At 42.1% G+C, this 16,342-nt stretch overlaps 1 protein-coding gene across 4 annotated transcripts in view; it reads right to left on the bottom strand.

The window, feature by feature from the left end:
- Positions 1-16,342, bottom strand: part of PACSIN2 (protein kinase C and casein kinase substrate in neurons 2) — a 65,470-nt gene that overhangs the window by 33,891 nt on the left and 15,237 nt on the right. Inside the window, exon 1 of one of the 4 annotated variants that reach the window (XM_075210292.1) lies at positions 10,951-11,166. The exons of the other annotated variants lie outside the window; for them this stretch is intronic. The gene's annotated coding sequence lies outside the window, so the exon portion shown is untranslated. Of the gene's footprint in view, positions 1-10,950; positions 11,167-16,342 lie in introns of those variants that run through there. 4 annotated transcript variants of the gene reach the window in all.

The following is a 16,342-nucleotide window of genomic DNA, read 5'->3' as shown; positions in this document are numbered from 1 at the left end:
AATCCTTCTACTATTAGTCAGAATTTAGAGTCTCTATCCACAGATTCACTGTTGCATGGTGGGGGGACATGACTTAAATCAGGTGAATAGGAAAACACAGGTGGTATTGCCCCGAGCCAGCAGATGCTTTGCCCTCATTTTCTAAGCTGCAGTAGAATGTTCCAATTGGATTAGTTTATAAACATTTTTTTCTTTGCACGGATTTCCAGAAAGTTTCCCTGTTGTATTTCCACTCCAAGATCCTACATCTTTATAAGAAAGCGATGCACAGAACTCCTCAGACCATGCAGAAACACTGCCTGTTCCTGCGGTTTTGTGTATACAATTGGCACCAAATGTAACACTGCAATTAAATGGAGAGACGGAACAATGAATGAAAGCTGCACGCAATTATAACATAACATGAACGAGGTCGTCGCCCCCACCCCCCGCTGATGACGCTCAGTCAGGTACGCAGCAGCCCCTCCTCCAAGTTCTCTTATTTTCCAAAACACATGTGCAGAACGCCCCAGGCCACCGTCAAGCAGCCATAGCAACGACGGAGGGAGAAGACGTGCTCTCGTTGTACAGCGATGTTTAAAAATAACCCAGAGTTTGAAATGTCATCTGAGAGCTGCAGTGAAACACTGGAACGCAACTAAGAATTAAAATAAAGTGCGGAGAGACTAACAAGTTGTGTTGTGAGACTAATTTAACATTATAGAGCTTGCCTCTACCATAATGCTGTATGTTCACAAGTAAAACGACTGCTAAATAAAGAATAAAATCTGTAAGTCTCCAGCACAAACCATTTCAGACGGACCTGTCCATCGGAGGGCATGAGTTGTGGAGATTTTGTCAGCCAATTTATAACACGTGTAGGACTCCACTGACCAAAGATGCCAGAGAATGACCGAAATCTGTACAATAGGAAATCTTTCTGGGTGTCCGTGTAGCCAACCCCTAACGTAGTGCAACACTGGCGTCTAACTTTCCAGAGACATTTCTATTGAGGTTAATGGATGTACATCTTCTCTGCCTGCTAAATGTAAAGACTCCTAAATTCTACACCCATGAGATATATAGACAAATATATATTAAAGTGAAGCGGCTGTATAGAATGGCATTGTAGACTCGCAATGGCCTATTGGTCATACCGCAGCATTTTGAATACTGCAATCTTTATTACTCAGAAATCTACAAGACAATTCACTAGACCCACCGAGCTTTGTATTGCTCTGTACTTTCCACGAACATCTCCATAAAAAGCTAATCGTACATATACTCAGCTGTCACCTACAGACAATGGAGGCCACACTTTTGTGGTCTCTACCACTAAAGACTGCAGCATAACAATTACTATTGCACTACACAAATACTTGGTTGTGAAGTGTCTCTGGCTCTCTAAGCTTGGAAGAAGGCAGGCTGTCAATTCAAACTCTCAAAATGGCTGCCTCCAATGTGCGTAGGCGACTGCTGCATTTTAAATCCGTCCAGCTGGCAAGCATGAAACATTTCACTTATTTCAGATATTTTATTCAGGTTAATATACCTCACATATTTATGTTTAAAAGCTTGTTTAATCAATAGAATGGGTGACTAAACCCACTAAGATGTACTAATGGGTCTGTGCACGTTGTATCAAACTACATTGTTTTTAAAACATTAAAGGATTAGTTTAAAAAATAAAATATGGCTTCTATTGCTGCAATATAAACAGTTCGATTGGCTGAAGAACCCATCTCCTCCTTATTGGTATACAATGTCCCTGGCAGCGGATAAGGAAGAGGCAACACACAATGTTATTCCACAGCATCCATTCATACCTGCACTGCTGAAGTGACACGTATGTGACCTGCTGCAGGTGGCTGCTATGTGGGGAACACACAGGCAGTACATACGGAAACAAGAGATGGGAGCACGGATCTTAGACACTTCTTGTGTTCTTGTTTACACCACAGAGGACATTAACACACACCACCCACACACAAAAACAAAGAAAGGCCCTGTTTGCAATGTGTATTACAATTTTTAGCTGTATATCTACGCAAATATATTTAAATAGTATATCTAACTACAGCTCAGCTCTGCAAAGACCGTTAACTGGAGAGCATGCATCTTGCAAAACCACATTTTGTGCATTGCATTACGTTTACTTGTGTGCAGTTTAAAAGCACATTTACACCAGGCAGGCGTAACCAGCATGCAGAGATACTACGGTCTACACGCCTGTCCTCCACTTGAAAGCAGCTCAGTGATCAGCTTGAAAATGAGGCTTTACTGAAAGCTCCTCACCATCTGTAAGAGATCACAATTTTGCCCGAGTGTGGGGACAACCTGGCCTCATATTAACAGGCTGTTAGTGCGGAGGTCATCAGATCAGGGACGGCTCTATATAAAGCCAGTTTCCTCTCTGCAGTGATATTGCTGGATGCTAATGAAATGATCGAATGCATTCTCATGCAATGACCGTGTTACACTGAGATGCAGGAGGTCTGTAATGAAGTTAACACCTATACGAGACATGAGCCTTGATTCAGTTATCCAGCTTTATTCTTTGACATAATAGAAGGGAAAGAAAATTTGAATTTGCTTTTTATTTTCCATTTGAAAAAGAAAACCTGCACATATTCCTTTTATGGAAACAAAAGTAAGGAAAGGTCTGCCAAGAACTCCAAGATCATCTAATAATAATCTACACACAGCTCATGTAAATCAGCGATATGGAACCAACATGATTCTGTCTAGAAAACGCACAACAAACATTGATTGCATAACTCATAGGAAGGAACCAGAACACTGCAGAGATTCCTTAAGAAAATGTATTTGTAAATATAAACCAAGTATTTATTTAGAATACACCATTTACTTTCCTCCGCTTTGCTCTAAATATTCAGCAGAAATGGATTTACTTGTATTTATTAACAGAAGTAGAAACAGTCGTGCTCCCTGTTCAGTTCAGCTGTGGTCAAATGAGTCAGACTCCAGTCTAACAGCGCCCCCAGGGACCAAATTAGCTGAAAATGGCAAAGTACCCGATTAGATTTAGCAAGCAAGAAGTTATCAACAAAAATGACTCTCAAACAAGGATACCACACTGAAGGAGATCTACAGGACATTGTTGTAAGCAAAGACGACGCCAATCCAATGCTCTCCACCTGGTGAACTACAAGGCTCAGCCTCTCTTGCCAGGCTTCATCTTAGGTTACATCAAGTATATAACCCCTTTAATTTAAAAAAAATGGCAAAATTACATTCTTCTGCCAGAGAAAAAGTAACAAGAAATGTACAAGCACCCGGTCTACATTGAGAAGTTTGACATCCAACAATACAATATGTTGGTGATTGGCTCAGTCTTAATTCCAGTAGTAGATTTCTGGTTAATTTATATATAGTAAGTATTCAGTTTTCCTGTATAGGAAACTAAAACAACAGGGTGGGGCATGGCACAGATCAACAGAACAGAAAGCATGATGGGTCCAACATAAAACGATCTTTATAAGAGTTACTTATGAGTAACTTGGCAGCATATTAATGGTTATAAACAGAAACGATGAGATTCACATGACTTTCCATGAAAATAGCTAAATATATCATGAGAGCAGTTGTCTCCCAGAGCGGCACCATGTAGACACTGCGTAGAAGACACGACAAGTGCACACACATGACCACTACGGTCTCTAGCACAGTTATTAAACATTGTCTACCCACAGCCACATGTCTGTATACTGCGCAGGATGAGACCGTGACGCCCACTGACCCAACATTGTTTGTTACCACCATGAAACATCCAATCACTTTCCAGGGCACCCTGTGGAGGGGAACAAAAGTTCTAGCATGGTGGCAGTAAGTAAACCATTACCTGGTACCTTACTTCATTATGAAACACGCCTGGTGATGGCACATTGGTGGCCAAGAAGTTCCAGGAGACCAGGACTACAACCACTGGGGTATTAAACCTATGGACAGGGTTTGTTTTAGAACAGGATGTCCTCTCAATTCCTCAAACTTAACCTTGCCAAAACTAAGCTCATAGTTTTTCCTCCCTCTCATACCTCATCCCCTTCTGACCTCTCCATCACTGTCAACAACACCTCTATCTCCCCTGTCCCCCAACTTCGCTGCCTTGGTGTCATCCTCGACTCCGCTCTCTCCTTTGGCCCCCACATCCGCTCTCTTGCTAAATCCTGCCGCTTCCAGCTGCGTAACATCGCTCACATCCGGCCCTTCCTCTCCCAAGATGCCACCAAATGCCTTATCCACTCTCTGATCATCTCCCGCCTGGACTACTGTAACCTCCTCCTCACTGGCCTCCCCCACTCTCATCTCGCTCCCCTTCGATCTGTTCTTAACGTTGCCGCTAGGCTTATTTTCCTTTCTCGCCGCTCCCCTTCTGTCTCCCCCCTCTACCTAGCCCTTCACTGGCTCCCATTCCCCTTCAGAATCCTCTTTAAGCTCCTCACACTCACCTACAAGGCCCTTGCCAACTCCACTGCGCCCTACATCTCCACCCTCCTCTCTATTCATGCTCCATCCCGCCCTCTCCGTTCTGCCTCGCTTCTCTTCCCCCCCTTATAACCTCCTCCCATGCGCGTAGCCAAGACTTCGCCCGCGCTGCCCCCCTCCACTGGAACATGCTCCCTCCCTCCATCAGAACTTCCCCTAATCTGTCCAGTTTCAAACGGGCTCTAAAAACCCACCTTTTTCTTAAAGCCTTTCTGTCTCCCACTTAACTTCCTACCTTATCTTCTGCCTCCGCTCCCCTACTCTCCCTCTCTCCCCTGCGTCTCTCTGTCTGTCCACCCCTCCCCTTAGATTGTACGCTCCTCTGAGCAGGGCTATCTCTCCTCCTGTTCCACCACTTCTAACTCTGCTCTCCACTTAGCCCTTCTCCTCCAGGGTCCTCCACCCCACGTCCACTCTCGCTCCCTCCTCCCCCCTGGGGGTCTCCCTGTCTTTTGCTCCCTCCTTCTTGGGCCCCGTCGTTTGCGGATCCTCCCTCCCCCTTCCCTCTCTAGCTGTGCATTGAGCTTATCGAGTTACTGTGTTTACTGTACTGTGCTGTCTCCCATTGTATTGTAATTTGTTTGCCCCTGTACGGCGCTACGGACACCTTGTGGCGCCTTATAAATAAAAATTAATAATAATAATAACAACAACAGAGGTTGGCAATGTCCTATGGGTATGTCCAACAAGATTAGATTATACCTCAGTATAAATGTGTGGAGCCACATTCCACCAAGTTCATAGAACGCGCATGCACATCTTTAGTTCCTCACTCTTAGGGTATATACAGAGACAGAATTGGAACCATCTGCGTTTTATTCCAACTATTCTGCACTGAAAAAGGAAGCAAAATGGAAAATCATTGGGATCATTTTTCTGGGGAGATCTACTCAACACATTAAAAAATTTGCCTCATTTTCAGAGCGCACAGTACGCGCAGCGCTTAACTAGGCCTATTCTGTATTTTGCCACCCGCTTTATAAACCCATGTGCGTTGACAGAAAGCTATGTACAGCATAGACACGCACGTTCAGGAAAAAAACAATACACCCGGACGTGGATTTTCAGAATGGAGCTAGCCGAATACTGGCGCAATAATTGCACAAGAAGATCAGTAGCAGTTTCCTGAGGATGTGAACTGATGAAGTGATCTGTATTGGTCCCACTAATTTTCTGCAATGTTCAGTCTGATGGATAAATACAATACTGCTAGATGAATCACTAACACCAATCTTTATACAGGAATACATATCAGAGTTCTCGTAATAAAAGGAGACACTGTAGGAGAGGGGAGGGAATCCTACAACAAATCACTTAGGGCCCACAAACTGAGAACATCAGGCCAGATACACACGTTATGCAATTCTGTCTCCTCTATTTTGAAACAAACAGAGGAGAGAGTGACGATCAGAGATTGACCTCTGCGGAGGAACACTGATGTCAGACACACAGCAACACCAGTCAGATGATGGAGCAGGGACAGTGAAAGGTAGAGCATGTTCCGCTATCCTCCTCGGCTGTTCCATCATTCTCTCTGCAAATACGGGCAAGTGCGCTTATAAAGTGTTACAACATTACAGCCGATATAAGGAACAAACATCCTACTGAAATTCAAGGGCTCATTGGTTGTGCTGGAAAAGTTGTATTCCAGCTGCGGTGGACTCAGGAGTGATCCAACTGGGTGGCCTGAGTGCAAACAGCCCAAATCTGATCTGAAAATATTGCAGCTAAAGAACACAGAATCTAAAATAATTCAGGATTCACAGACACAAATCAACTACAAAACGCACACAAATTTCAGCTTTACATCTAATTTTATGACGGCCATGTATAACCCCTATGCTTCTCATACCATGCATCCACTTAGCAGAGCACCCTGCCAGCATGGAACGCTGCTCTGCAGACAAACAATCAATTAGTACATGGAATCACAAAGACAGCCATTAATGCAAAACTCAACCACCACATCCAGGCATCTCCACCGCAGAGCCCAAGAACAACAGCGTTACTGTCAGTGCTTAATTTAGTATAAAAAGAATAGCAATTGTTTTTTTTTTATGAATTGCAAGGAAGATTTTCATCCCCATCGACCATTTGAAAACATTGGAACCATCTTATAGATGCATAATGTACAGTACAATGTATAAAAACTGCAGTTATTTACATACCAGTAGGAGACAAAATAAAAATATATAAATAAATCCTAGTTATTACTTTAACATATGGGGAAGCCCTATTTGGCAAATCTCTCTTCATAGGTACAAGAAATACCATATATGTAGCAACACAGGCTCTAGATACCTACAAAACACTGCCCCCTACTGGATAAGTTATTTAGAAACACTGTAAAAAGACCAAGTGATACATTTTGTACACTCAGTCAGTGCATGGAAAATGTGGAAATTAGGAATATTACACTGGAACAGGGAGCCTGGGGATATACAAGCACAAAGCTTCATTTCCAGTATAAGATTGGGCAGCACTGGTTCAGAAAGTGGAAGAACTTCTCATTCCGTTTCTTTACGTTTTGGGGGTCGTTTGGGTCAGTTTCTCAGCGAGCCGCCGAGTTAGACATTAAAAGCAGATGTCAGATTGCTCAAATCTGCACTAAGCCATATGAACCAATGTTCGTAAAACATAAAAACCCTCAGTATTCAATGTCTGGTCTTATTCACATTAACTTAAGACAGGGCCTAGATCATAGACATGTAGGTGCACATTCCAGGGACACTTGAGATATTGTTCAGAGTCTTCAAAAAAAAAAATAATAAAAAAAAAAATAAACTAATTATATTAAGTTCTTTTCTTATTAATTACATCTGTCTGCAGCAGAAACAGTCATTACTTTAATGCTGTTTCCAGACAATTTGATTTAGACATTCCATAATGAATTGTAGGATATTAGTGGACATCATGTGTTTGAGAGCCGTGAATTATTTATCTCCAACAAACAAGAAGCCTAGAAAACAGACTTAGACATTCTCGGAATCTTGTGCACCGAACAAGGAATGGTCGCACTTTTAAACTAAGCTATTAGGAACCTTTGTTTAACTTTAAGAGCAATTCCAAAAAACATTATTGATACATACAGCTTATTAGATTAGAAGGCTGCTTATCACTGTCTGTGGTAGCCCAGATATCAGTTTGTTTTAATATTTGTTGCAGTGGATGAACAAGGGCTAGAATGTACTGCTGCAGAATATTTGTTAATGGGAGGGACACAGATAGGACGTACCCCTTTGTATTCATATAAGAACGGATTAGAGGCAAACGCCAGCCCTTTATGTTGGAGGCGAGGTAGCGCAGAGGTGCATGCTGGTTACCTGTATGGAGGGCAAGACAGGCAGACCCACCAATAGGGAGGGGGGGGGGGTTTGGTGAGGATACCATTTAGGAGGGAACGTCTTAGTGTCCTTTCAAATTTGTAATAAAAACCAGGACACTCAACTTTTATATTCCGATAACAAAAATACATTTCATTCATGCAGGTTGTCCAGTTAACCAGATGCAGTGTCAAATCCAGGTTTTTAATAGAGGCAATTCTGAGGAACAGCCAGATATATAAACTATACACAGTCCCTTTGTGCCAAGGTTCACCATCTTCTGCAAGTGTTTTATTTCCTGGCATCCCTGGCGATTTAGTGATGGTTAATATCGGCTGCTGAAAGAGTAACTGATTATGTCTCCTATGTTTGACAGTCACAGTTAAAGGGCCACTAAACCTAAAAGACAAGTTTCCTTACACTAAAGAAGCTATTGAGAACATTCACAGAAATATACTGTTACTGTTTGCAAATATTGACTGAAATTGGGATACTTCACAATATATTACCATTAGCAATGCAGCCAATAACCTATTGTTCTACGTTACCAGCCACTTCCATCTGAGGAGAGACTGGCTGCAGCATACCTCAGAGGGATTACGGGGCAGGATGTCAGTTGTGCATAAGAAAAGTTCTACCTCCACAATCACATAAATAAGCAGCCTTCTATCTGGGATCTAGTAGACTTTAAAACAAGGTAATGGGAAGTTATTGATATTAGACGCGACTCATTCTATGTCCACATCAGTGCTGTGCCCGGCGCCATTTTCTTGGAGCCTTCAATCATATAGGACATCTGGAGTCTGCAATGGGAAATCTGTATTGTCCAAGGGAATGAGCTACAAATGCTGTATTATGTGATGCATCACACAAACTGGGGGGCTGCTCTCGGACCATGAGGAATAGCAGGGGGAGTTTCATCTGGTCACGGAGGTACACTGCACACTGGGCAGTTATCCCAAGTTTGTTATCCCATAGACTGTAAGACTTATTACTGTGTTTGTACCAAATATGGCAACCCCAACACGATGCCTGAACACAGTGGAAGGATCATTTTTGTCAGCAGTACCAATATTGAGGGGACTTTACAGACAGTGTTGTCTCATGTCACGGATTCCTAGCGAGAGGATTGGCTGTTACCTTATGATTATTTCCAGAAGAGGAGAGTGTAGGAATTGTGTAAGACCTGTAAATACAGTTGAAATCAACTGGAACTAAATTCATTTTTTATATAAATTGTATCACCATTCTTGCACCTTTATAAGCGTAGATATTTATGTCAGGCCATTGAGGCATTTAGCGCAAAACACAAAAATTGAGAAAAAGTATCTAATCTTTATTTCATCATATACAAAATAATAATGGATATTAACATATAGATCAAGAGTTAAGCTGGGTACACGCTACACTGTTTTCGTCCAATAATCGGCTCAAACAGCCGACATACGACCGCTCGTTCAAAAGTCGGGTCAGTGTTTGTAGTGACACGATGGTCGAAAGTCTGCCCAAATGGACGATTGTCGCCTCATTTGGTTGGTCGTACCGTTTAATATTTTCGTTCCAATCTAGTTTCCGTTGTGTAGTGTGTATAAACTTCCGGCCGAACCACAACAGTGAGTACGAAATTAGTCATTGCTCACGACAACATGGCTGTAAAAAGTCGCTAAATGGACGTTCGCTCTTCCCTTTATCGTCCTAAACAAGGCTAGTGTGTATGCAGTCCATGGACCGAGCGATCGGAACATTGATCGCATGTAAAATTGCTCGGCATAAAAAGTTAGTCGAAATTTCTGTAGTGTGTACCCAGCTTTAGGCTACTAAAATTTTATTTAATGAAAATGTGAAGACTAACTCAACCATTCTCTCCATCACAGCTCACTTTCCACTTCATTCCACGGAGCATATTCTTAGAAGAAATCTGCATTGAAGAACTAGCACAATGCTTACCAAAAGACTTATATTCTCTTAACATATTAAAATGATAGAACTTGATAAGACCAATCCCGTCCTTTATTCCGAGCCAGCATGTAAACATTAACATTATATCTGCACTCATTGCTTGTGAATGTGAGGCCTTCTCCAACAGTCAATACATTCCATACTATCACAGGAATTTAGCACGCTCCCCTAAACCACAAGCTCTCAACATTAACTACGGCATCAAAACTGGAATTCCAAAAGAATCTATAATGAAATAGATTTCAGATACATGTTTAAATAAGAGCCCATCCTACGCAAAAATCATTCCTCAAATGTGTTTATATTCACAAACACCAAGTGAATAAATAATACATTAGCTCAATATATTCATTAGCACTACCTACACAGACCAGATGGAACATACAACTCTAATTAATCATCTTTAGCAGCTAGCAAGGCACAGGTGGAAAGCAAACAGCGTAGGGGAATTTCCACTGCTCTGAGCTCGATGCAAGCCCCAAAATTAATACAACTTCAATGCAAAAACAACAAGAAAACCAAGATGGAGGGTGGGTAAATAAAAATACAATACAATTTAGCTGAACTTTGGCGAGGTCACTTTGAAGAGCACCCACTTTAATTTTGTGTGTACAGCGGGGGTTAGCACCCATCGATCTATGTGTATAGCAATATGACACTACTAGTTATACATACAGAACCCTATGCAAAATACAGTGCAATGACCATCTAATTTATCACAACATACTGCAGAAATCCTCTACAGAAGCAAAATCAAAATTGATAATCCGAGACAAAACCCTAAGAAAGCGAAACAGAATCATTTTAACTGTGTCAATACCATCTTATCCCTATAATTGCAGCTACTCTGACCGCACAGATAATCAGTCACAGGAATTACACAGGGAGAATCACTGGTTTGCTCTTAAAACAAAAAGACTGATGGAGGAATGGCTGAGAACTGTACAACAGCTCCAGTCACCAGAAGAGTCTCCAGCACCGAGCAGATCCGTGACAGCAAAGAGAGCGCATAAAAGGGAATGAAACAAATCAATGAGCAGACAGCCAGTCAGAGCATGAACATCAGATTACAAAAGGGATTTCTCCCGGTTCCACCTGAGGTGTGTGTGGGTGATAGAAGAATTCTCTTTCTAAAACCCTCAGAGGCCAGATGGTGCGCTGCTCTGAGGCTCCTGGTACTTACAGACTGCTGGTGTTGACAGCGCGGTCTCTCTGCATCATCAGCATTCAGTCTGCAGGTAGCTGCGTCCTCCTGCACAGCTGCTGTGACCTTTCCGTACACGGGCACAATCCTCACACCGCATGTTTCATCATTTCCTGTGTGCAGCTCGGGATAAGGTCATTCCTGCACACTGCAGCAGGAATCCTGCACCCAACCCCCCTCTCCAGCCTGCACAGTGACATGTTTACATATTGCAGCAGAGGAGCGGGCCACCCCCACCTCCTCCCTCGCAGGTATAGGGACACGTCAAAACTACTCCCTCAACCCTTGGGCTGGGAGCTGTGCGGAGACTGGGAGAACTCTGATGTAGCAATCGCTGCACGGATCTGCATCTATAAAATACTCACTATATTATTTTGTTTTACCAAGCACAAGAATATGATCTGCTTATTAGAAGCTCATGTGGGCAATACGTTGGCACAGTGGTTAGCATTGCCGTCTCATGAATACAGGGCACTATCTGTGTGGAGCATGTATGTGCACCACAATCTAAAAAACTGGCAAGTTTATGGCACCACTGATAATTCAGTCACTTTAACCACTGCTGATCTATTCTGCATTGGGATTAATGCACAAAGAATACTAGCTGAAATTATTAGCCATAGCCCCCGTCCCGATTCCCCCTCCCCCCCATATTAGACACTGTTTGCAAACAGTAACTAGGCTCAAATGGCTACAAGGATAACCGTAGGTAAAAGCAACAAGACATGGCTCATCTGTACTCCAATGTCAGGAACACTGCTCCAATATAACCATTGCTACAAAACAAGCAGTTCAAGTCACTCAAGTATCCCTGAATTTGCCAAAATGCGTGATTAAGACTCTGCAACAGACACAGCCTAGAATTACATTTTGCCCCAGCTGTGTCTAAAATACACACACAGATAAACAGACCCTAGGGAGTGCAGCCATAGTACTTGTAATCTACAGAGACACTCTCTCCCCCCCCCATTAAAAGCTACCCATTAACCATGTCAACACCAAAAGTGACTTTACATTACAAGAGAAAGCAGACAGCCTTCAAGACAAGAACCCGATTGTTTATGCTCCTCCTTTATTGTATCAGCAATAAACTGCTCATTTTTTTTTACAGTTGTGGTTATAAATAGGTCACCACAAAAAAGGACTTTGTCCTGTATATACCAGACAAGAGAAGTGCTGAGTACAACTCAACAAACCTGCTGACAATTTAATAAAAGGTCTGTTTTTAGAAAAAACATGGTGATGTGATCTCAAATAAATACACAACAACCTCAGGCCAAGGTTGTCCACCAATAGGGAAAATAAGAAAATACACGTGCTCATCGCATTCATCATTCAGTATATAGAGAATAGAAGTAGGCCCATCACCACACACCTTAAAGCCTGTTTTTGTAGGACAAGTTAAAACATGGGTTGATCGTGCGAGTCATAATTTGATCCAAAAGTCAATTATGTCATTTCACAGGTCATAAGAACACAAATGCAATTCTAATATGAAGATATGCCCAGTATTTAAAAGATTAAAAGAACAGAATGTTGCATAGGAGACATGAAGGCAAAAATAGAGGTTCCGCAATAACCGGAGTTTCCACTCTAGATCCATTAACTCGCTCAGAGTATCCAGTTTTAGGTGGAATTCCAGAAATGAAACAAAGAAGCAAGATTATAAATCCGGGGTTTGGCGACTGCCAATGTTAGCCATGGTCAGGGGGAGGTTATCCTTGTTCCCCTCTGCAACGTTTTATCAATGCAGTGACTTAATAAACGCCTTCCTGCAATTTCCCAGACCAAGGACCCCCCCCAAAAAAAAACACCCTGCAGAAAGCCAGATGGACGCACCACAGGTAATTCATATCCTAAGTATGTTCAGTTCACATGCGCATATTGCTGATGCATCAGTTTTAGCACAAATATATTTTTTCTTTTCAAGTGAATTTTAAATGAATTTTATTTTTTGCATTTCATAGCATATACATTGGGAAAATATAACTTTAAATGAAATATATGTATTAGGCAATCAATTCCTTTAAAAGGCTACATTTTAGTGGATTGGCCAACAAAATTATTAATTGTAAGCACAGTGCACCATTTAATATTGCCAAGAGTACAGTTATAATTAGAAAACCAATAAAGTTTAAACAATTAGCGCACACCCAACAATTTACATAAAACTTTACTCTGGCTCTACTCATTTGTCATCTCTACACTTGGGATAAGAGGCCACTTTTAAAAGGGACCTCACTGCTTCATATATTTTGTTTGGTTTTTTTTAAGCTCTCAGAGACTCCAGTAGGTCTGCATATTACCAGAACTAGTTAATTCAGGGCCTGATATGGAGTAATCCATGTGCACCATGTAAAGAGGAGACTTGCGGAAAATGTGTCGCACTGAACGGTCACACAACGTGCGCCGTTTTGAGTTATACATGTTTCCACCTGCACTTGCGCATTGGGACGCTCGGTACAGTAGGAGTGAAGATACCGATCCACCACACCCCTTAGACAACAGTCACATTATTAGGGTGGGTACAGCCTACAGGTTTTTCACCCAACTATCGGGCAGATTACACGATAAACTATTGTTCTGTCTGACATCACATCAGTGTGTACGCTCCAGCGATTATGTTTTATCATTCCAAAGCACATCGGTATCATTTCATTTGTTTTTCTAAACGGATTAAAAATGTCTATAAAAACGATAGAACGGTGCTGTTCCAATCCTGCAGTGTGCAAGCACTCAGGACCGGCAGTGTACGCAGATCCCCACAGAGTTTAGTCACAATCTTTGCAGCCGATGGTTACGACAGATGAAGAGCACAGATCTGCAGGGAAATCCTGTAAAACGTGTATATAGCGTGTACACCTAAACTGGCATTGTGATTGGGACTTCCACTGGGATATCATTAATGATTTTACCAGCGACTGGGAGAAATTTTCTGTAGTGTGTACCCAGCGTAACGCACGGCAAGATATTCCGTTTAGGTAGATTATCTTTTGTGCATCCCATTGTCCTGGTGCAAGCTCCCAAGTTGATGAACGCAGCAGCATTTTTGTGCTCGACATATCCATAAGCTAGATTTGAAGAAGTTGTACATATCCAAGATATGTACAACTCAAAATACAGCCAAACAGACATAAGTGTACGAATTCCTCTTGTCTACTTCCCTCTGGCCCTGCACCCTACGAGTGGCTCCCAACTCCAGTCCTCAAGACCCCAACAGCCAGTGCAGGTTTTAAAGATACCAATTTGTAGTTTGAAAACTGCTTCTGAGTAAGAAGAAGAATATAAAATATTGGAGTGGAATGCATTCCTAAACTAATTTTTGACCAATCCAGCTACAAATTACCATCTGTAGGCCCAATAAACTGAAAGGACAACCATAAAGATGACAGCAACAAGGGCAGTACCCATACGACAAAGGCAGATACTCTGTACGGACCTGGCTGCGCCAGTAGAGCTTTAAAATGAGAAAGGACAGAGTTCAACTACATGAAATGGTAATTTTTCTCCCATGTTCTATTAAACATGAATTATCCCTTTGTGACATGAACCCATTAGAAAAACCAATCCCAAAACACAAGCCGCTGATTACAGGCATTAAAGTACATTTCTTACGCAACTATTTTAAAAATAGTTTTCTAAATTGTGTTGATAGGTTTACACAACATCACTGCTAGGATACAGGATGGAAGCACCCAGCAATATCATAGGAGGATTAAAAATACAAATTAGTGATTTCAGAATTAAATGAAACACACCCAGTGGCCAGGCACTCCCAGAGCAGTACAAGTGCCTGGTGGCAGGACAGTCACACGTAGGGACGACACGAGGGCGGCTGGGAACGTCAGTAAGTCGGACAGACATCAGACCAGGTTCCCTACGGTGTCATCTCAATCATCCGATGTGCAAAACTACTGACAAACACGTCCTGACGGCTGCTTCAGACAGACACAGTATAACTCAGAGCGTTCACCAGTAATAAGTGCTACAGACAAGGAAACTACCTTCAGCGACACAGCTGAGGTCTTGGCCTTAGATGTGTCACTACTGCTTAATAGCAAATTCACTATATAGAGATTGTATCCACCCCAACAGTACAATGAATGTTGTGAAAAGACTGATGAAAATGGAAGACGAACCAGACCAGCGAGAGGATGCACTGTACGCACTACCCACGCGCCTCATTCACATTTTCATCAGCTTTTTGCATTTTTTTGTGTTTTGGGAATCTAGACGTCATTAAACCGGGACAGCGCTCTAGTAGGACTATGTGCCAACTAATATATAAAATTACAAAACCCTAGTTATTGTAAGTCCAATTGGCAACACATGGGCCAGTTGTGGCTCCGCAAACCCTTTATATGGACCTCCAATTATTAAAATCCTCCCCAGAACCAACTTCCTGGGCGTAATACAACTAAGCATCATCTTTGACACATCTTCCCTCCCAGTTTCCCAGAAAGGAGGAGGAGGGGGGGGGGGGGTGAAAGGTTTGTTACCAAATTATTTTTTTAATGCAAACTCAACAAAATAAATCCTAAGAGCACCAAATACTTTCACAAAGTGGCAGCGACATTTCTAAAACACAGCCTAGCAGTGCAGATGACACTAGTGGTATCACTTGGTGCCTCAGTCAGTCTCCTCGTACATGTACAAGATGCAATCTCACAAATCCGTGTCTGCCGCAAGGGTGTACACGGGGTACATGTCCAACTGGACCCACCCTGAGCAACAGGTTCAAAGGCTTTTTCTTTTTAAACCAAATTGACTGCATGTGGTGTCTCAATTAACTTCAACAAATACATTATTTTATTTTTAATTCATCACGCTGTTCAATCTAATCCAGAAAATGAAAGGCTGCCATCTGCACCTGTGTGACCACACTGCTTGGGCCACATTTGAACCAGGTATCCAATTGTCTAGTGACCAAATTGGAAACTGATCAGAAGAGCAGATTTGCCCAAGTGTGTACAACATTACTGTAATAAAACGCACCACAGTGGTTCTATGTAGAAAGGACAGGCCCACTTTGAATATTGAGAATATCTGGCCTGCTATAGATCAGTGCACATCTGATGGATTAGGAAGGATAGTTCTCTTTGAACAGGCTGCACTGCACACACTGTGGTCGATTGTATCAATGTCCATCTGAAAATCAATGACCCACAAATATGCAATCTCAATCTTGGAAGAAAAAAAAGTAAATATTTAACAGATACCTTGGTCTCCTGTGCAGCAGAGGAGGGAGGACACATTGCAGACAGCCCAGAGTAAAGCAGCCTTGGCGTGCACTTAATATTTTACCAACTGCGTAAATAATGTAACAATGCTTGTGGATAGCTCTCCAGTGTGCACAGAATGTTTCCTTGGA

Source organism: Mixophyes fleayi, chromosome 4 (genome assembly GCF_038048845.1).
Source record: "Mixophyes fleayi isolate aMixFle1 chromosome 4, aMixFle1.hap1, whole genome shotgun sequence".
In the NCBI taxonomy this organism is placed as follows: Eukaryota; Metazoa; Chordata; class Amphibia; order Anura; family Limnodynastidae; genus Mixophyes; species Mixophyes fleayi.
This window is presented reverse-complemented; position numbering and strand designations above follow the sequence as displayed.